The following is a 22,955-nucleotide window of genomic DNA, read 5'->3' on the forward strand; positions in this document are numbered from 1 at the left end:
AATTCTCTGCTCTATATCTACTCACCTCCTGTTCTATTAATATAACACACAGTATCAGCAAAACACTCATACAAGGCTACTACAAAGAATTAGAGGTTGCTTTGAAATGCTTTTTCAGCACAAGCAAATCTACTTTTTATATAAGCATGCTTATAAAGAAGACCTCTGGGAAAGGGCAAGAACAAGAGGTCCCATGATACATATTTGCACAAAGCTTAGGAATCCTAAACCAGTTAGAAGAAAGCAGTAACCACTATATAAATGAATTTATATTATTATTATTATTTTATTATTTTTTCAAGGAAGTCACAAACGAACCCAGACAAACATCTAAGAAACTGCAAACCTCATTCACCTTAGATTAGGTCAGCATTCATGATTTATCCATTAGAAAGAGATTGGGAAAATGGTATACATACAGGTGTATCACAAAAAATTTTAATATCGTGGAAAAATTAATTTTTTTCTGTAATTTAATTCAAAAAGTGGATCTTTCATATATTCTATATTCATTACACACAAGGTGAAATATTTCAAGCCTTTTTTGTTTCAATCTTGAAGATTATGGCTTACAGCTCATGGAAATCAAAAATCCAGTAACTCAAAATATTAGAATAAGGAATTTATCATTTGTAAAGGTTTATCTCACATTTGCCAAAAAAACAACCAAAAAAACACCTTGATGATGTTAATGTTCTGTGGACAGATGAATCAAAAGTGGAACTTTTTTGGAAGACCTGGGTCCTGTTACATCTGGCATAAACCTAACACAGTATTCCCCAATAGGAATATCATACCAACAGTCAAACATGATGGTAGTACTGTGCGAGGATGCTTTGCTGCTTCAGGGGAACTTGCTATAATTGGTATATGTGTGTATCACATGGGTGAGAAAGGGATAGGTGTTGCATAAACTTTTTCCCTTCATCAATGAAATGAGAAAATCAGGAAGAGCAAATACCTTTTCATGACATTATATATTACACAATATGCAAGACATGATAACTCAGTCAATTGTAAGCCATTGCTGTAGTCTATCAGGCTATATGAACTAGTTGTGTTACTTGTATCATGCACAGTGCCCTAAAGGCTCTTTTTTTGTATTTGTAGGTTGTATAATAAACTCATTTGAAACAAATCTAGGTTGACGTCTTTTCAGCTCCAAGACAGCAGTATTACATAAAAATGCTACATTTCTCAGCTAGGAGAGTAAAGATTTAGGATTTAATTACATTAGCTGAACATCTGTATACTGTAACTTACACACTGCATGGTATATGCGTGTATTACTAACATAGATGTAAGCGTAAGGATTGTTATGCTAAATTGCAAACCAAACTCTCTAATCTGATTAACTGGTAGTGTAATGGTAGCACAGGGATATGTATGGTTATATTTGGTAATACAAAGAGTACCGTGAATACTGTTAGTGATATGCGTAACTAATAGGGACAGTGCGGGGGTGAATTGATACAGAGATGAAGACGTTGTTAAAGGCTGTTGGATGTTGTTTAATAAAAGGAACTAAACGGAACCATGCTTGTATCGCCTCATTTATATGTGCGGCCCTAACATTACAGGTAGCCTATTGGAGCCTTAATAACTCACACAGTGTCTCATAAAAGTTATTCAGCAAACAAACCTGATGCTAAACCTTAAACACTTACTTCAAATATGATGTTTTGTTTATTCTTCGGTATCTTGCAACCATATTCTCTCGTCCTCAGCTCGTCCTTGATTTGAAAACTGCACGCGCTGCCGGCGAATGTCAAAAAAACAAGACCTTCTTTCAACAAGAGGTAAAATAATGTGTCACTCAGCATCAGCAACTGCCAGTAGCAAATAAAATGTTGGGGTGGCACCTGGGGTGGCCAATCGGATGTCAGGGGTGTCCACTGCCACCCTGGACACCCCTCTGGCACAGGCACTGCGTATAACTCAAGTAGCAGAGATAGATGACAGTACTGCTGATTTTATGCATACTGCAGTGTTTGCAGCTGAGAATATGACCACTGATTATATACCACCTCCACTTAAAAATATAGTGCAAAAGCAAGCCACCATTTTACCACATGATCAAATGGGCACTCCAGAAGTTCAGAAAATAATAAGTATCCCAGAGCTATAAAGAGTAGTAGTTGAACAGATATTTACAGTAAGGAAAATACCTCCTCATACTATAATATTACCCCTAATTTGAGACCTTTCTCAGAGAAAATTCCCTGTTCCACTATGGAGGTTCATAATATGTGGCAAAATAATGCTGAGTTCTGTCTTACTGATAAGCACATGGTTGAGAAGGCTGTAGAGAGCTTTTTACCTCCCACTGCAAACATTGCCAAGCAGTTGGGGTCCCAGAGTTAGTGTTATTGTTTACCCAAATTTGCTTGATTCAGCATATGCTGCCATAGAGGATGGGAATGAGCTTTTAAGTAAGAGCAAATAAGCACAGGAAAGAGTCTGGTTTATGGGCCTGGAACAAGAGAAATTTCCTTCTTATCAGACACTGATGGTCTGTCTACTAAGCACAATGCTGGAACCAATTGGAGGCTGCCATGGATTCCAGCAACTGAAATCAACACTACACTCAGATAAGACCCAAACACAAGCACATCTATTTGAGTATTTCCTTATCCTTATTTCCTGTGCATATATGCATAATGTACAAATGTGTGCCAACTTCACACTATTAACATTTTATACGCTGCTTTGTATTCTATGAAGTTGTGTATTTTTCATGTTATTTTTGCAGCGCTCTGCTTTCATATAGTTATTCATTTTATTATAAAGATATTTGTCAAAAGTAATTTTTATTTTCTGTTACCTACATGTTGCTGTGTATTGAACTAACTAATTCAGCACAAAATCAAAATAAACATATAGTAATTTTTTCAGCTCCAGAGTAGAAGTGCTAGACAGGTAACCCAAGCACTCATTTTCAAAGTGTCATGGATTTCTGTCCAAAGAGCGACAGTACACCCTTCCGGGTTTTCACTAATTGTGTTTACTTTTGACACGTTTGTTTTATTTTGGTTTCTGTCCTGTCTCCACCCCTGTTATTTTATTGATTCTTTCCTAATGTCTCAGCTGTTCTGTGTTATGCCATTTGATTAGTTTGTATATTTAAACCTTCATGTGTCTTTGTTCCGGGTGAAGTATCGTTTCTGTGTTTTGCCATGAGTACGTTACCAAGACTTTGTTCTTGTTCTCGTTTCCGGTCCCTTGATCTCCTTCCCAGTTTCTCGGTTTTCGTGTTCTGCCTTTGCCCTGTCTACCCTGTTTGCGATTTGCCTTACCCACACCTGTTTTTGTCCATGATTTTGTCTTTAACTTTTGGATTTGTCTGCCTGTCCCTTTAAATAAAAGCTTTAATTGCGATTACACACACACATAGTGGTGCTTGTAAGTTTGGGAAGCCTTTAGAATTTTCTGTATATCTGCATAAATATAACCTAAACCATCATCAGATTTTCACAAAAGTAGACAAAGAGAACCCAATTAAACAAATGCGACAAAAAATATTAAACTTCTTCATTCAATTTTTGAGGAAAAACATCCAATATAACATAACTGTGAAAGGCAAAAGTATGTGAACCTTTGCGAAAATCTGATGATGTTTTAGGCCATATTTATGCAGAAATGCAGAAAATGCTAAGGGTTCACAAACTCAGACTTAGAGCACAAGGTGGACGGAGTGCCAACCCATCACCGGGCACAATCACACAATCACACACACACACACACACACACACACACTACGGACAATTTAGAGTTGCCAATCAGCCTATAGTGCATGTCTTTGGACTGGGAGAGGAAACCTGAGTACCCTCGAAGCACGGGGAGAACATGCAAACTGGGCAGAGACAGCACTCAAACCAAACCCCAGAGGTGCAAACTGCTAACCACTAAGACACCGTGCCCTCACATATACACTGAGGTCAATTTGGATGGTGTTAAAAGCATTTTTCTGGTCACACATGGCATGGTTTGCAGAGGAAGTACAAAAGACTATGTCATTAGCATAAAAGTGCAATCCACAGTAAGGATCCAATTTCATTAATGTACAAGGTGAACAATCCTGGATCCAGTATGGAGCTTGGATGCACTCCATTAGCGACCTCTAGAAACTTTGACTGCAAGATACCACAATACAATGATTTCTCATATTGATACAGTTCTGTAAGCAATAGAAATCAGTGCCCTTTGAAGGCAAAAATGAGATGGTGTATAGAACAGGAACGTTATTTACTGTTTAATAGACTAATAAAGAATTAGGCATTATATGGATTAAACTGCAGTTGGGATATATCTACTATAAAACACAACTGACTTAACTTTTTAACAACTAAAGGTCTAAAAGTCTCAAAATTAGATGGGCCATTTTCTAAATAGTGCAGAATTTTTTTTTTTTTTTTTTTTTTTACTAAGTAGTGCAGAATTGTTAAATTACTAGTCAGGGATGGGTTAATCAACGCCTGAAGGCTTGGCCTCCTAAGCTGCTAATGGCTACAATAATAAGCCTAGATTGATACGATCATCATTATTCATTTCGGATTACAGCATATCCACATTCTTATTTTGGACTAATGAGAGGAGATTGCATTGCATTTTCTCCTTGGCTCTATTGGTTGCTAAAGGGAACCTCGCCTCTGTAACAGGCTCATGAATCTTTGCTAATGTGAATATTATTGTTCCTCATATCTTATCATACTGTACATCTCCTGTAGACTGTGTTGAGAATGTACCACTGCTTCAGGGCCTTTTATATATGGCAGTAATAAATAGGTATAATTTGATCATTATTTACTTTTACAGTGAAATTCATTGTATATGTGCAAATAAAAAAAGATAGATATTCAAAACTAGTAAAGAAAATAAATAAATAAATAAATAAAAACCTGCTGTCAGAATACTGTGACAGAACAGTAAATGTGGATATGTTTCAGATATGCTGTCACATCTATCAACACTACCTGCCTTTTTAAAGACATCTCCTTTCCTCAGCTTCCTCAAGAACGATGGCTTGACACCATTCAGTCAGTTTGAGCTGTAATTGATCTTAAAGGAACTCTCTCCCCTTCATCTCTTAGTAAACAGGTAACAGAGCCAGGGCCACAGTATGAGCTGATAAAGTGATAGAGGAGTACACTGAAGCTGACATACTCGTTTGAAGTAGGGAAGTAATTTGGCCCTTTACATTCACTGCAACGTCAGTTTCATCAATGCACAGCAATAGGGCTGAGATCATACTTGTGTTGGAGGCCTGCTGTGTGTGTGCAATTTAGAGAGCTGAAGCCATATGTGACAGGAATTGAATAAAGAAACTAGCAAATTTAACATGGGTGTTCTTTAACTTAAAAAAAACTGCTTAAGGATTTAAATGGATGTAATCTTGGGAAAAACAAAAGTCGCCATAAAATAATACTAAAAAAAGATCATCATAAGAAGAAAAGAACTTTACATTCAAAAACATGGCAACATTGTAACATATGGCCAGTTAAGCGATACATCAATACACTTAATAATACAATTCTTTCATAATTGTCAATTAATTCATGCTCTAATCCTTACTGAAGTGTATATTAACAGCCACCATATATGTCACACAGTTAAATCTTAATACTGTTAACAAAATAAGCGGGCTCATAAAAATCTTGTTTGTTGTTTTTTATTTAGTACTGTCCTGAATAATCTTTTTCACATAACAGATGTTTACATATAGTCCACAAGACAAGATAATTAGAATTATAACTGAATTTATAAAAATTAGCCTGTTCAAAAGTTTACATACCCTTGATTCTTAATACTGTGTGTTGTTACCTGATGCTAAGGAAGGTAAATCCAGAATGACAAGTTTAAATTGTTATTATTTTGTCTTCTGGGAGACATGTACATATCTTATTTAGCATCTGAAGGGCATACTAAATAAATTTAAAAAATCTTTAAACAGAATAATAACAATTTACACCGATCACCTGTTCAAAAGTTTACATCCCCCTGGCTCTTAATGTATCATGTTACCTTCTTGAGCATCAGTGAATGTTTGCACCTTATGAAATCGTTATGTACGACTCCCTTAGTTGTCCTCAGTGTAAAAGATGGATCTCAACATCATATAGTAGCTGTTGGAAAGGGGTCAAATATGCAGGGTCAAATTTATGATCCCTCTTATTTTGTTAAAAGTATTAAGATTTTGCAGATTCTGCAAGGGGTACATAAACTTCCCATCGAATTGTACATGAAAAAACACCTTATTTATTGAATTTTATTTTCAGACATCATAATATTTTGTCAGTTACTATCCAACAGGTCTACTCATTTATTACACGTTTATTTTGTTTATTACAACAAAAACTGTTGTTCTGTGCTTTTAATTTTTTTAAAGTCTAACACTAGGTTTAGATTTTTATGCTTTATTATGATGAATGGATAAGAACAACAACAACAACAAAAAAAAAAAACTCAAGGAAACCTTGGCAGAAAATGGTGGCTTAGTGGTTTGTACATTTGCCTTGCACCTCTTGGGGGATGTTGGGGGTTCAATTCCCACCTCTGCCCTGCATGCGTGGAGTTTGCATGTTCTCCCCCTGTTTCCAAGGTTTCCTCTGGGTACTCCAGTTTCCTTCTAAATCAAAAGACATGCATTGTAGTCTAATTGTAAGCATCTCTAAATTGTCTGTGGTGTGTGTGTGTGTGTGCGATTGTACCCTGTGATGGATTGGCACCCTGTCCAGGGTGTCCCCACGCCTTGTACCCAGAGTCCCCTGGAATAGGCTCCAGGCTCCCCACGACCATGTTAAGGATAAGCGGTACAAAAATGGATGTATGGATGCATGGTAATTTTCACATATACCATAGCCTATGATTATTTATTTTTTTATTTCCCCCCAACATTTTTTAATTTTAAGTTAATTAATTTTAACAAAATTTTACATACTATTAGGTGAAAGATATACTGGTCAGATTAAACAAAGTTTCAAAGCTGTGCAAAGCTGTTTGCACTTATGAGGCTTTTAATTTGAAGAACACCATTGCAACTGTGAAATATTGGGGTGGCAGCATCATGCTGGTAGAATGCTGTTTTATTTTTGCTGGAAAAGGGAGTAGTGTATATTATAAAATAGATGTCATCATGAGGAAGTATCTAAAAATACTGAAGCAAACCCTTCCAGCAGGACAATGATCCTAAGCATACCACCAAAATTGTAACCAAATGGCTTAAAGACAAGTGATTGGTTCAAGTTCATGCAATTAAAAGGAAATGCCACCAAATACTGTACTATGGAAGTGTATGTGAACTTTGAACACACTGAAAATCTTATATAGTAGATAAAAGAAATGAAATATATCTCCAGTATGTTTTAGCCATTATTTTGAAACTGCCTCGTAAGGAAATAAAGAGATACACCAATTGACTTAACACAGGAAATGTATGGCAATGTGTGGTAAATGCATTTTGAAAAATGTCTTTAGCCTAGGTGTATGGAAAATTTTGGTCTCAACCCTAGGGCATTTGGTTTTATCGTTCCACATGTGACCCATCCCCCTGCCCCACCCTCCACCCTCCACCCTCAATGTGTGGGCATGTGATTTCATTTAACATGTGTTCAAATATTATTCACATGATGTAACATGTTTACTTAACATATGCAACTTCAGGGCATGGTGAAATGCACCATCACATGTTTTTAAACATGATCATAGATTGCTCACATGTGAAACATATGTTATTTACTTATTAGGGGATACTGGATCTATTATGTGGCTGAAGCTTTGTCTCCACACTCCTTTGTCTCAGGAGCCTTTTCCATGCATTAGATATGTTTTAGGAGTGCATTTATTATCTCATGGTATAGATGCATATACTCTATACCTCATGGTAAAATGAGCCTTAGATAAATCGTAATGGGAACTGCATTGTTTAAATTAGGCTTATAGCTTCAAATATGTTTTCAGACGGTGTTTAAGATCTAAATATTTCCCACAAACACACTGTTTAAAAAAGTTATTTGCCAATAAGTGTCATGGAGCCTGTAGAGAGGTCACAGCACCATGCAAGTTCCAATGTAAATAATGTAGCAGGTTTGTGTATGTGTGTGTGTGTGTGTGTGGGAACAATGCTGCTGTTGTTCTTGGTCACACTGCAGTGCTCCTGGAGATGACAAGTAAGATGGTGAGATTTCAGGTTCACTCTTGACACCTCACTCTACTCTCTTTCCTCTGAACACTGCTGCATGGCAGCATGAAATACTCAACACCTCTCTCACTAATGGTCCTGCAGTACAAAATACAGAGAACATTCCAGAAGCCTAGAAGCAGAGAGGCTGTTGCACCTGCGTTCAGTGAATCAAAGAGCTTCCATCTGAAGTTTAAACAGACTGTGGCTCCTCACAGATCTACAGCTGGTTCTGTTAGGATCATAAGAAAAAGCAGTGCTTTTACACTGGTTGAATGAATTCGTGATAAAAAGGAACGCTGTACTGGTCTTACAAAGGAAAATTTTCTCCCTACATATTTCAATGCATTTTTAAGCCCTACGTCATACAGCAGAATCTATAAAAGACTTTTAAACCAGCCTGGAAGATAAAAAAAAACTAGATGTGAAAAGTGGATCATTATTAAATGGGTCAGGATGACATTTGTTTCCTACTGATATTACAGGTACACATACAGTATGTACGTAAAGTAAAGCTATTTGAAGACATCTATGTGCAAGATTCAGATAAATAACTTCAAACAGCAATGAATCCTATCTACAGCACTTAAAAACAGCATTACTTTTCTGTCCTTGCCCACTTTACCTTGAAATATAAGCATTAAACTACTTCAAAAATCTTATTGTTTTTGCATTTATGTATAAATCCATTTAACATCACATGCTTCTAACATCCTTTCCCATGAGTCATCCATTATAGCATAGAGAAAATATCCATTTTAGTCATGTTCCCTGAACTTATTCACCCCTATGAATTGTTTGGAATAATTCACATGTTCAGTAGGAAGTTACATTTTGTTATTTTACTTTCAGTGATATTGCGATATTAAATGATCAGTTCAATTTTAAGTGCATCCCTGTTACACAAAATACAGACTGTGACATTCAGAAAAACTACTCTTTTGGCATACTGCATTTCACCTGTATATTGTAAGGTAGTACGGATAATCGGATGCAGCCCATGTCAGGGTTATGCCGGAATCAGTGCTTGATTACATTTCCCATCAGCCACTACACCTCACTGCATCACGTCACATGATCGCCTGCACCTTTGTCACATTTTTGTAAATGAACACTTGTACAGTATATAAGTCAAGGCTTGCACCTTGATTACTGTCTAGATTTTGTCTTCCTTTACTGTCCATTGTCTATGTTATGTTCTTTAGTTTTTGTCTTGAGAACCTTGTTCATGTTTTTGTGTGTCTAAGTAACGTTATGTGTATTGTTTGTTTTTTCATAAAAGCTCAAAACTGCACTTGCATTCGCCTTTGCCTATGTTACATGACAGACTGAAATATACAGGTGCATCTCAAAAAAAATTTATATCGTGGATTCATTAACATACTTTTCAGAAGGTCGACATTTCTGTATAATAAAATCTTTATTCTAATATTTTGAGATATTTTTGATTTCCATGAGCTGTAAGCCATAATCATCAAGATTAAAACAAAAAAAGGCTTGAAATATTTAACTTTATGTATCATGAATCTAGAATATATGAAAGTTCCACTTTTTGAATTAAATTACAGAAAAAATGAACTTTTCCACGATATTAATTTTTTTTTAGATGCACCTATATGTTCCTTGTGCTTTTATGGGGTTTTTGCCTTGAAGCTGTCCCATGGATACCATGTTCCCAATCTCTTTCTACGGGAGAAATCATGAATGCTGACCTTGTAAAAACCTTGTAAAAATGAGATTATTGACAGTGGTACGTGAACACATTTTTTGTATGAAGGCTCTCTTTTCTTACATTCAATGATAAAAAAAGGAAATCACCCAAAGGGTCTTGTCAAAGAAGGATCTGTTTCCTGTGTCCGGCCTCAAATATCCCCACAATTCAGCCATCAAAGAGCTCTTTCTTCATTTTGCAGTCATTTTGGCACCTCTTTAATCAGATGTGCTTTGACAGACATGCTTGCCTGAACGTGCAACATCAGCATTTAAATTAAGACATCAACTCTGACACTAGGTGATAATATCTGTACCAGTAAAAAGATTAGAGCACACATCTAAGAGCTGGCATGTCTCAGGGAAATGAGGGTCTTCTGGTTGTAATTGCAATTGCATTTTGCAACATTGATTTTCTCATAGCTCATCACCTTGATGACTAAAAAAAGAAGCAAGTTGATGAAAAGAGACAAAGAAGAAGTAGCTAAATATGCAGTGCATTTAGTTGTGTTGCTATTTAGTATAGACATGAAATTACAGCACAGAAGTAACTAATACAATTATGCATCCTGCAGTGATGGTAATGAGCAATGTTCATGGTGATTAGAAAAATTACCGCAGCTTTTGCGGTGCACTGGGTAGATTTTCGACCTCATGAGTTTGTGACATGAGCTATTTCCATAAACAACTGTATAACCAAAATGTGTTGTGTGTCATGACACAAAGATGGTCATTGCATTTAAACCAAGTAAAAACAATTATAAATAAATAAATAACGGTTGATTTTATTATTATTTTTTTTTTTACAATTATTGGACCACTTGAGATGGATTGACCGTTAATTGTAATGTAGAGAACTTGAAATGTTATCCCATTCTTCTCAATGTTATTATATAGAAAGTTTTACTGTTTAACTTTAATTTCATTTGCCATTATTACTGACATTAGACACAAAATCTGTCTTCTCTCCATGCTCTAAATTACAAAAGGCTTTGCTCTTTGTAATTTATCAATCTTTTTTCTTCTTATTATAATCCAGCAATTATGTAAACATGACTAGAATTAAATCACATCCAGACTGACTGTAGTGTCTACCTAGTGTCTCATCAGAGCCAGAATTGGCAACCAACTACAATTCCCAGCCTACAGTGAAAACATGGATGACAAGCACTACAACACCAAGCCACCACAGACTCTCTCAAGTCCACAGTCACCTGATTACTGATCACACAAATCATACACTCACAGTATACTCTTTGTTCTGACTCACTGAGAAGTATATGCTCTGTGTTTTTATAGCAGTTGACACCAAGCCGTTGTTCATTGATTGTCTTTCTGGTTTTGATCTAGTATCTGGTTTTCACATTTTCCTCTTTCACATTGTTCATTGCCTGACCCTTGCCTGTATCTTGACTTGCCTCTGGATTACGTCTTTGTTTTGTTTGCTATTTTTATTAAAGCATTGAACACTTGCACTTGCGTCCATACTTGTAACGTGACATCTACCTTTAGTTACTTTCCTACTAGTCTACTTACCTTTAGCAGGAACCATAGCAAATATTATTTTGATTCAAAAATATATGGGAGAATATTAAAGATGTATTAATATTTTTGCAAAATAAATAAAGTAAAACCAGATGTATTGTCATCCTGTTTTTCCTAACATAGTCTACAGATTCTTGTTGCCTAATGTACACAGTACATTTGATATTTATCATCATGGGCACAATTAAAGTGATTGCACACAAAAGAGACAGATGTTTGTTAACCTGCAAAAATTGGGTAATGAATATAAAAACATTAAGCAGTTAAGAATACCATTAGGCACAATCAGAGCCATAATAACAAAGTTTCAGAAGATTGGAACAGTTAAGATACCTGGCACATACCAACATACCATCCTCCATCTCCCACACACTGTGAGGAGGACGGTGAGGGAGGCAACGAAGAACCCAAAGATCACAGTTTCAGAATTTCACAGCTTGTTGTCAAGTTTTAAAAAAAATATATTATATACCACTTCTATAACAACAGCTTGGAGGAGTTGAAGCCTTTCCTGAGAAAACCCAACAAAATACAGCACCTGATATTATTATAAATAAATTATTACGAATGATTGAAAGGTTAAAAAAAAAAAAAAAACCTATTAGCTATGCTAATAAAAAAGCATGTTTTGATTCCTCGACAGATACGGCCCAGCAGCTTCGGGTAATGTTCACATCAACCATCAGAAAAGGAAAAAAATGTGATCTCGGTGATTTTGACCATGGCATGATTGCTGATCTCCTGGGATTTTCACATACAACTGTCGCTATAGTTTACTCATAATGGTGCACTAAAGAAAAAACATCCTATGAGCAACAGTTCTGCGGCAGCATTTCTATTCAATTGCGGTGAACAGAAAAGCATCTCAGAATGCACAACACATCAAACCTTTAGGTGGATGGACTAAACAGCAGAAGACCACATCAGGCTCCACTCCTGTCAGCCAAGAACAGAAGGCTGAGGCTGCAGTGGGCACAGGCTCACCAAAACTGGACAGTTGAAGACTTCTAACTTTCTGCTATGGCATACAGATGGTAGGGTTATGTCCACAGTCCAGGCTGGTGGACTTGGCGTAATGGTGTGGGGAATGTTTTATTGGCACACTTTGGGCCTGTTAATACCAATCAATCATCGCTTGCATGCCACAGCCTATTTGAATATTGTTGCTGACCATGTGCATCCGTTCATGGCCACAATTTACCAATCTTCTAATGGCTACTTTCAGCATAATAATGCATCATGTCACAAAAGTCATCTCCAACTGGTTTCAAAAAGAATTGAGGCTATTTTGAGAGCAAAGGGAGGCCATACCTAGTATTAGTATAGTGTTTCTAATAAAGTGCTCAGTGAGTGTATACTATTCTCCATGTTTTAGTTCATAATATCAATCATTGCATGTCAGTTTTTCTCATTTTTATTAATCATTCAATCAATCAATCACTTTTTTATATAAAGCTCAATAAATACAACACTAGTTGACCATTGTGCTGTACAGCCAGCTACAAATAAATACAAATTATAAAAAAAAAAAGACAGAGACCATCTAGGTACTACCATCTGAAGTGAAAAGACATCATTGCACATAGTAATACAACCCAAATTCTGAAAAAGTTGGTACAGTATGGAAAATGCTAATAAAAACAGAGGAGTGATTTGTAAATGTACTTTGACTTGTATTTAAACAAAAAACATATACTGACAAGGTATTTGATGCTTTACCTAATCAATTGCATAGTTTTTTGAAGGTAAACGTTTATTTTGAAATTGATGCATGCAATACGTTCCTGCATTTTCAGCAGGACAACGCCAAACCCCATTCTGCCCGGATTACAAGTGCATGGTTGTGTAAGCGGAGAGTGTGGGTGCTAGCATGGCCTGCTTACAGTCCTGACCTACCTCCGATTGAGAATGTGTGGTGCATTATGAAGCGCAAAATAAGGCAACACAGGCCCTGTACAGTTGCGCAGCTGAAGAAATGGATGAATGGGGGAAATCTCTGCTTGCTAAACTTAACCAACTGGTGTCTTCAGTGCCCAAACGCTTAATAAGGGTTATTAAAAGAAAAGGTGATTTTACACAGTGGTAAACAGTCATATTTTAAATGAGTGTATATTTTCAAAAATAAATTAAATTCACTAAGTAAAACATCAAATAATGTGTTAATGATGTGTTTTCAATATAGTACAGGGTGAATTGAATTTTCAAATAACTCTTTTTATTTATTTATTTATTTATTTATTTTGCATTTTCCATATTGTCCCAACTTTTTCAGAATTGGGGTTGTAAACTCTAAACAAAACCAATCAAGGACATGCTCTATATTTAGTTATAGGCCAGATCAAAGGGATAAGTTTTGAACTTAGATTTAAATTCTGACTCTGACAAAATAATTCTAAGAGACACCCCACTGACTTTTATCTAAATATAGGGACCAAAGTCTCTGGTCAGATGGAATCATGAAATTGACCATTTGACCAGAGAAGAAGAAAAAAAAGAAACCTCAAATTAAAAAAAAAATCTTTTGAGCTAGTCTAGAGTGACAGTTCAATTAACCAACCATCTGTTTGTTGTGCTGACATTTCATGTTTGGGTCATAGATATCTTGTGTGATATTTGCGCCAACTGGTGAGGAAGCCTCAGAGAACACAGACTCCAACAATACAGCCTGATATGCTCTCTCACTCCCAAAGCTAATTTCAGTTGTATGTGGAGCACCAAAGTCGATACCTTGTTGGCTACCCTGTAAAGGAGGAAAACCATTTCATTAAATGTCATGGACTGTTCAGCATTTTAGAAATCCTGTCCCTCTTTAATTGAGTTTAATCAAACGTGTTAGATACAGGCCTAGTAGAATTTTAAGTACAATGGCAATCAAAACTATTCAACCCCCATTGCAAATCAGGTTTAGTGTCAAAAATGTACAGACTTTCAGCTGTTTGCAATGAACAAATCAAACAAAAGCAATTGAAATACTTCAACACAATGAATGCTTCAAGTGGTTTCCCCAAATTCAACTGAAAATGCAATTTATAATGATTTCTCCAGTTTCAAAATTATTCAACCCCTTCATGGCAAGCATCTGTAGTACTTAGTAGAGCACACTTTTGCTATTATGATTTGCTGTAAACGAGATGCATAGCTTCTGATACTTTAATGAATCCATCTTGCTTTCCACATGCTGCAGGTTTCCAGATACAACGCAGTCCCAGAGCATCACCGAGCCACCACCATGCTTGACTGTGGACAGAGTGTTCTTTCTTCATTCTTCTTTCTCCAAACATACTGCTGATACATCGTGCCAAAAAGTTCCAGTTTTGTTTCATCGCTCCACAGGACAGAATCCCAAAACTTCTGTGGCTTATTTATATGATTTTGAGCCGACTATTTTTGTGCATTTGGGTCAGTAATGGTGTACGTCTTGGAATTCTGGCACGGAAACCCTCTGCGTTTAGTACGCGCCATGCTGTGCTCACTGAAACCTCAGTACCTGTTGCCACCAAGTCTTGCTGCAAGTCCTTCGCAGTAACTCAAGGGTTTTTTCACAACCAAGAAGGTAACACAATACATTAAGAGCCAGGGGGATGTAAACCTTTGAACAGGATGATCGGTGTAAATTGTTAGTATTTTGTCTTCTGGGAGAAATGTAAATATCTTCTTTGGCATCTGAAGGCCAGTACTAAAAAAAAGATCTTTAAACAAAATAATAATTTACACTGATTGCCCTATTCAAAAGTTAATGTATCATGTTATCTTCTTGAGCATCAGTGAATGTTTGCACCTTATGTAATAGTTGTGTACGAATCCCTCAGTTGTCCTCAGTGTGAAAAGATGGATCTCAACAGCATATAGCCGCTGTTGGAAAGGGGTCAAATATGCGTAATATGCTGGAAAAGCAAAGAATGTGCAGGACCTGGAGGATTTGTCTGAAGAACAGTGCAGTGGGCAGTTTAACTGCTCAGGACAAACAAGGGACTCACGAACAACTATCACAAAACAAAAAAACAGTCGCGGATCATCCAGGTAATGACACAAAGTATTAAGAATCAAGGGTATGTAAACTTTTGAAAAGGGTTAATTTTTATAAATTCAGCTGTTATCTTGTGGACTATATGTAAACCTCTGTTATGTGAAATAGCTTATTCAGGACAGTATGAAATAAAAAACATGCGATTTTTATGATCCCTCTTATTTTGTTAAAAGTATTAAGATTTTGCAGATTCTGCAAGGGGTATGCAAACTTCCGACCGCAACTGTAGAGTACATTCTATGCATCTACTATACATTAATATATCAGATAGAATGCACTACTTTAATTCTTGGTGATAATACTGGAATATAACTGCTTTCTGCAATCCATAATGCATAGTATATTTAAACAAATAATGCTTAAAAAAAGAGCTGTGCATTCACTTATCTACACATTATTGTTTTATATGAGTCCCCAATGGTATAGGAGTATATGTTCTCATATAAGGAACACAGTAGTATTTAATAATAATATAATAATATATTTTGCAAGTAGTTGTTATATTCCAATCAGCCATAACATTAAAACCACTGATAGAGGAAGATAAGCATTGGGATATATTAGGCAACAAGTGAACAATCAGTTCTCACAGTTAATGTGTCAGAAACAGGAAAAATTGGCAAGCATAAGGATCTCAGCAACTTTGACAAGCGCCAAATTGTGATGGCTAGACGACTGGGTCAGAGTATCTCCAAAATAGCAGGTCTTGTGGGGTGTTCCCTGTATGCAGTGGTTAGTACCTACCAAAAGTAGTCCATGGAAGGACAACCGGTGAACCAGTGACCGGTGAGTCATGGTGTCTAAGGCTCACTGATGTGGGTCAGGATCAAAGGCTAGCCTGTCTGGTCCGAGACCACAGAAGAGCTACTATGGCACAAATTGCTGAAAAAGTTAATGCTAGCTACGATAGAAAGATGTCAGAACCCACAGTGCATCTCTGCTTGCTGCATATGGGGCTGCATAACTGCAGACCAGCCAGAGTGTCCATGCTGACCCCTGTCCACTGCTGAAAGCGTCTACAATGGGCATGTGAGCACTAGAACTGGACCAGGGAGCAATGGATGAAGGTGGCCTGGGTTGATGGACTACATTTTCTTTTGCATCACGTGGACGGCCGGGTCTGTGTGTGTTGCTTACCTGGGGAAGTGATGGCATCAAGATGCACTATGGGAAGAAGGCAAGCTGGTGGAGTCAATATTATTGTCTGGGAAATGTTCTGCTGGGAAACATTGGGTCCTGGCATTCATGTGGATGCTACTTTGACATTTACCACCTACCTAAACATTGTTGCAGATCAAGTACACCCTTTTATGGCAACGGTATTCCTTAATGGCAATGGCCTCTTCCAGCAGGACATTGCACCCTGCCACATTGCAAAAATTGTTTAGGAATGGTTTCAGGAACATTTCAAAGAGTTCAAGGTGTTGACTTGGCCTCCAAATTCCCCAGATGTCATGCCGATCGAGCATCTGTGGGATGCGCTGGACAAACAAGTCTGATCCATGGAGGCCCCACCTCACAACTTATAGGACTTAAAGGATCTGATGCTAACATCTTGGTGCCAGATACCACAGCACACCTTCAGAGTGTTCTTGTGTAGTCCATGCCTCAGTGGGACAGAGCTGTTTTGGCGGCACAAGGGGGACCTACACAATATTAGGTAGGTGGTTTTAATGTTATGGCTGATCGGTGTATTTCATTCCCACAGATAGAATGACTCATACACTTGGCATTTTGTGAGAATGAACCATATGTTTAACTTACCATTTGCTACGAGTGTAGTGTTCCTCACTTAGCAGTGAGGATAAAGATTAAATCTCCCCCAGTCTTGGGGAATACTGTTGTTCAAAAAAAGGAACATGATATTATCATGATATAATGCATCATCCGTCTCTGAGCTCTTGTTTGATTTCCCCTAGCTCTGAACACAGAAAAAGAGTGCTGCAATTTGCTGGCTCAAACTGCAACCGCCAGAGAACTCCTTTAGCTTAACACATATCTCCCCCCCATTCTCTCTCTCTCTCTCTCTCTCTCTCTCTCTCTCTCTCAGAGAGGGCTACTTGTAGGCCTAAACATAGGCACATAGATGCAACATTTTTTCCAGATGAAAGAAAATTCTGCTTTATTTATTTATTTTTAAAAAACCTTTCACAAGGCTTTCAAATGAAGAAAAAAAGGATAAAGGAGCTTGGACCGGATCGACCCAACTTATAAATTCAGCAGAAGTCAAGTGATCGCGGACGAACTTACACCCAGGGTTTCTCCAGCACTTGTTATGGCATACTGAGTTGGCTAGCTGGATGCGATGTCATGCATTTTATTGTTTTCTTTGTTTGCTGTATCAAAGTCCTGACACCGAAATGCTGTGGACAACGATGCGGGTACAAGGCTTAAAACATCTTTCTGAAAAATGCAAATGGAATGAAAGTAGCCGTAGCCATCTTGACAATGCTATGAGCCTACAGTTTTTAGGGAAGCTTGGCTTTGCAGAACAGCTAGATGAAGACTACAGGATTGACATTAGAAGGCAAAGACAACATGTATTTTCAAGTAGTGCTACTGGCCATTGTTTAGGCAACATTACAGTATTTTTTGAATGATTACAGTTTTTTTAGTGATTACCATGATTTCTTTATTACTGATAATAAACCCACATTAAACTCAAATTCACTGATTCATGGTACCTTGCATGCTTTAACAGTTGAATTTTCAATTTTTAGCTAAGCAGTGGTGATATAACAATGTATCACCTGTTGACTGGCTATTTAACAATTACATTCAGTCCCGCATTATTAATGGTGTGATTTTCAGTTTGTTTGCGCCCTCCCCAAAAATTTTAGCACCAGCCGCCAGTGATCTGAACTGGCCCAAGAGTTCCATGTAATAAATGCAGCACAAATTAAAATAGCACAGTACCTAGTGTATGAACAAAAGGCCAGGTTACTTCAGAGACAAGCTTTTCAGTTAATGCTAGAAACTTTACAAGAATAGCAATAGCAAATCAAACTAAGGCTTCCTATGATAATCAGCTCCTCACCAAAAAGCACTTGCTGTCCAGAAGCCCACCTCATTCTTTCAATCTTAAACTTGACTACTGCAGGAAGCAATTAAAAGTAGGTATATGCACTGCAGAGAATACATAAGCAAACGGGGGCAGAACCTGACCCATTTTCAAACACTCCTGGAGGAGAGTGGAGAATCTAACTAGATGCCTGAGGGGAGATGTGAGAGAAGTTACCGGTTGGCAGGTACAAAGGTGGGTGCTCTCCTGAGTCTCTCCTTATTCATTACTCAATAAGCATAGAGCTGAATAAATAACCACCACCAGCCCCTACTCTTCATTATGACCATGAGTTGCCCTCTTTAGGTCACTCGCTTGACACAGCTCGTTTATGGAACTACAATTTAATGTGCCTACACGCAAGGTTGACCGGCTGAACACAAAACATGCCACAGCTGATCATGCATAATTATTGCTATTAGAATTCACTAGAGCCTGTGTCAAACCGTGAAATTATTTTCTTCAAAAAGCACTTCTTCGTCATATGTGACGACCCTTCCTTTTGGAAGGGTGCTGCTTTGTTTGCAGCAGTTCATCACCTTTTCACATAGTTTCTAAAGAATTTCTGATTTGCTCTCTCAGCAGTAGCCCATACATAAACCATGATGCTAAATCCTACAGAGCTTTCTTAAACAAACAACTTTTATTTACTCTTTCATAGAAAAAATATTGTATATTCCTATTAAATTGTATAGATAAAACCAGTTACACATTACTGGAACCATAACCAAGAACAACGGACCTGTTTATCAGCCTTTTAGTAAATGTTTGAGTAGGCCAATCCGAACTAAAAATCTCTGCCTGACGTTTCGATAACCAAATGTTTAGGAAATGTTGATTTTCTTAGTACTCCTGTGCATATGTTAATGAATTCTAAGCACCTTTAAGTCCAAAGGGTTTCTGACACACAACACAGGAGTTTTGTGGGCATTTAGTGTCTGGAAACACTTCTTTTAAGTAAATTTTCACACACTCAGGAGCACGAGTAGGGTACTTTTTTCCCTGAAATTACAAATTATATCATGAATGCCAAATTTCTTCTGTAAATGCAGCTTTGAATGATCTTCAAATAAATATGTTCATATCCAGTTTAATAACTGAGGCCAAATGAGAGAACAAAGAAAGGAGAAAAATTTGTACATATTTCCATTTTTTGCAAGCAGCAAAACTTAGGTAACGCTGTAATTTGTGCGGGTGCAGCAGACAGTATTGCTGCCTCACACCTCCAGGGTCACTGCTTCTGTCCAGAACTAGGGTTACTGTTTGTGTGAAGTTTCACATGTTCTCCCTGTGTTCATATGGGTTTCCACCAGGTTCCTTCCACCGTCCAAAAATATGCAGATAGGCAAACTGGCTTTGCCTGATATCTCACAGTGAATGAGTGTGTCAATGTGTGTGTATGGTGCCCTGTAATAGACTGGTGTCCCACCCAGGGTGAATTCTCCCACCTTGTGCCCAGCATTATCAAGATCCATCACAACCCTAACCAGGATGAATAAATGTTGTATGAATGATTGAATGTAATTTGTGCATGCGTGCTTGCTTCACTGCAATGTTCAGCAAGTTTAAAAAGCTACAATCATTAACATCACATTACTAGCTTTGAAATGGTGCAGGAGCTTTCAGTCTACAGGAGCCTACTGTTACTGCGGTGGCGAGTTGGCAGGGGATTCTACTATAAATGAGTTATTTGATGCCAGGGAATAGTGGAACCACACTTGCCAATTCTCTTGGAAGAGTACTGATTTTCACTGCCCTCAGCCATTGTTCCCCAACAATGAAAGCCCTCCTTGTATTTCTCATTTTTTACTTTTCATTATCACACCTTGCTCATGAAGTCAGCTAGCCAGCTAAAGGCAATTTGTTTAACAAATGAAAAGCCACCTTAGGCTCAGTGTCAAATTAAGTAACCTATATTTTGTACATTTGTACATTTTATCTACTCAGGTGAGGGCTAATTCTCTGATCACATAGAAACATGATTCACCACATGAGCACAGAAGCCATTATTCCCAAATAGCACTGAATATGATTACTGTAAGGGCCCCCAAAACAGTTTGGTAAAGCATTGCAAGTTTGTACTGTAACTGAAAAGGCAAACTCACAGAGAACCACATTTATAAAGTGTTGCTCACTGTTTTACTAACGGCTCTAGCTCTAACTGTAATGGCCAGATAAGTGGCCTATGTAGCTGGGTGCTGGGTTTCACTGTGTCACTTGTGGCTCAACCTTACTTATATTAAAGACTGTCATCAGTGATATACTGCCCTATACACCAAAGCAGTGCAGGCGTTTTTATGCTAATTGTGACTGGGATTCAGAATAGCTTTCCCTTTTGTACAAGACATCTCTTGATAAGTAAATGTACCAGACAGCTGAAGCACATATCTTGCATAGGACTGTTCAGACAGTGTCCGCCTCTAAAAAATACTGTATGATTCCAACTTTATTATTCATTACTACTTCATTACATTTTGGGAATCTGCATAAGTATTACCATATGCTTCTTAAATCATTATGAATTCCCATTGAGTACTTGAAGAAATTACTGGATATAGTTTTTAATTTCCATATAAGGCTAATGTAGCTTGGTAGTATGAAGCATATCAAAGGCTTGTCTATTCCTATAGCTAATATTAGCTTTTCAGGTTTACTCATGAAAATGACAGTGTTAGATTACAACCGTGCTTCTACATTCAGTCAGTGCTCAATCACTGTGCTAGACATGAAATGTCAGAGCAAATGTTACAGAACTCTCACTGCTCATTGCTCTCCCATGGACAATAACTACATCTATCTATTCTCCCTTGCAGATGTCATCCATAATATATGCTGACATGGTAATTAACTAAATTAATCTCTAAATAGTTATAAGAATAATTAAAATAGGCCTACAAAACATCCTATATGTGGTAACTGGCTACCATCTATTTTAGAGAAGCTCACACTGAGGGCCACAAATTACTGGATTATTTACAGGATACTAGTGGATTTGATGAACTCTGTCGTGTTATTTGTACCAATATCCCTGATCAGACAGCCTCTTATTTATTTTAAATCAATATATCTAAAATTATAGACACTCAGCATCCACTTTATTAGCAGTTATTTAATCAACCAATCATGCAGCAGCAGCACAGTTCAAAATATTATGCAGATACAGGTCATGAGCTTCAGTTAATTTTCACATCAAACATCAGAATGAAGAATAAGCATGATCTCTGTGACTTTGATCATGGCATGGTTGTTTGTGCCAGATGGGATGGTTTGAGTATTTCAGAAACTGTTGGGGATTTCCTGGGAATTTCACACCGAACTGTCTCTAGGGTTTACACAGAATGGTGTGAAGAAAAAAAAATAATTAAGTGAGTGACAGTTCTGTAGGTGGAAATGCCTTATTGATAAGAAAGGTCAGAGGAAAATGGCCTGATTGCTTCAAGCTGCCAGGAAGGATATAATAATTCAATCACTCTTTACATCTGTGGTGAGCAGAAAAGCAGAAAAACATCTCAGCATGCACAAACTTTGAGACGGATGGGCTACAACAGCAGAAGACCACATCAGGTTCCACTCCTGTCAGCCAAGAACAGGAATATGAGGCTACAGTGGGCACAGAATCATCGAAACAGGACTATTATTGAAAAACAATCAGTGACAGGGCCTGACATGAAACAGAGGTTTATAATCCACCACTTTACAAATCAATACCCTTGCAGAAAATTCACACATACTTCACATGCAAATAATGATATGATTCACATGTGGGTTTTAGACACTTTCACATGTAGACTTTTTAAAAGTAGGGCATGTTTTTCCACGTGACTGTTTCACATAAGTAATTTATTGTGAAAGTTATATGAATGATATCACATTAATTTACAATTACATGGCATAACATGGATAAATAGACATGTGATTAGATAACACTCACAAAAGTTGCGATCACGTGAAATGTATGTGGGTTTTTCATAAGGGTATTTTAATATCTTGATTGTAATATACGGTATGTGATGACAGCCCAACAGCCTAGACCATAACATTCACTTAGTTTATACTGTATGTAGTTGCATATAGCACATAGAACTACAGTATTATGCAAATAATAATAATTAAAAGTACAATTTATGCATTCCTCCCCATGCTATAACCATAATGCAGACTCTTTATGGACACATCATTCAAATCATTCAACTGCCCATCATCCCTGCATGGCCCATGCATAATAAAATTTTCCCTGCATGATAAAATTGTCTTTGTCACTTGCTTTGCCACCACACACACTGAGCTGTTTTGCTTTTGTTTTTGTTTTTCTTCTTATACGAGTGCTTTTGACAAATGGCTGTATGCAGAGTTTGGGGATCAAAATAACACAGATCTCTTGTTGACTCCTTGTTAATGGTATGTTCATGGAGAGCTCAGTTAATGAACCAGAACAC

This window comes from Ictalurus furcatus, chromosome 11, assembly GCF_023375685.1.
Source record: "Ictalurus furcatus strain D&B chromosome 11, Billie_1.0, whole genome shotgun sequence".
Classification (NCBI taxonomy): Eukaryota; Metazoa; Chordata; class Actinopteri; order Siluriformes; family Ictaluridae; genus Ictalurus; species Ictalurus furcatus.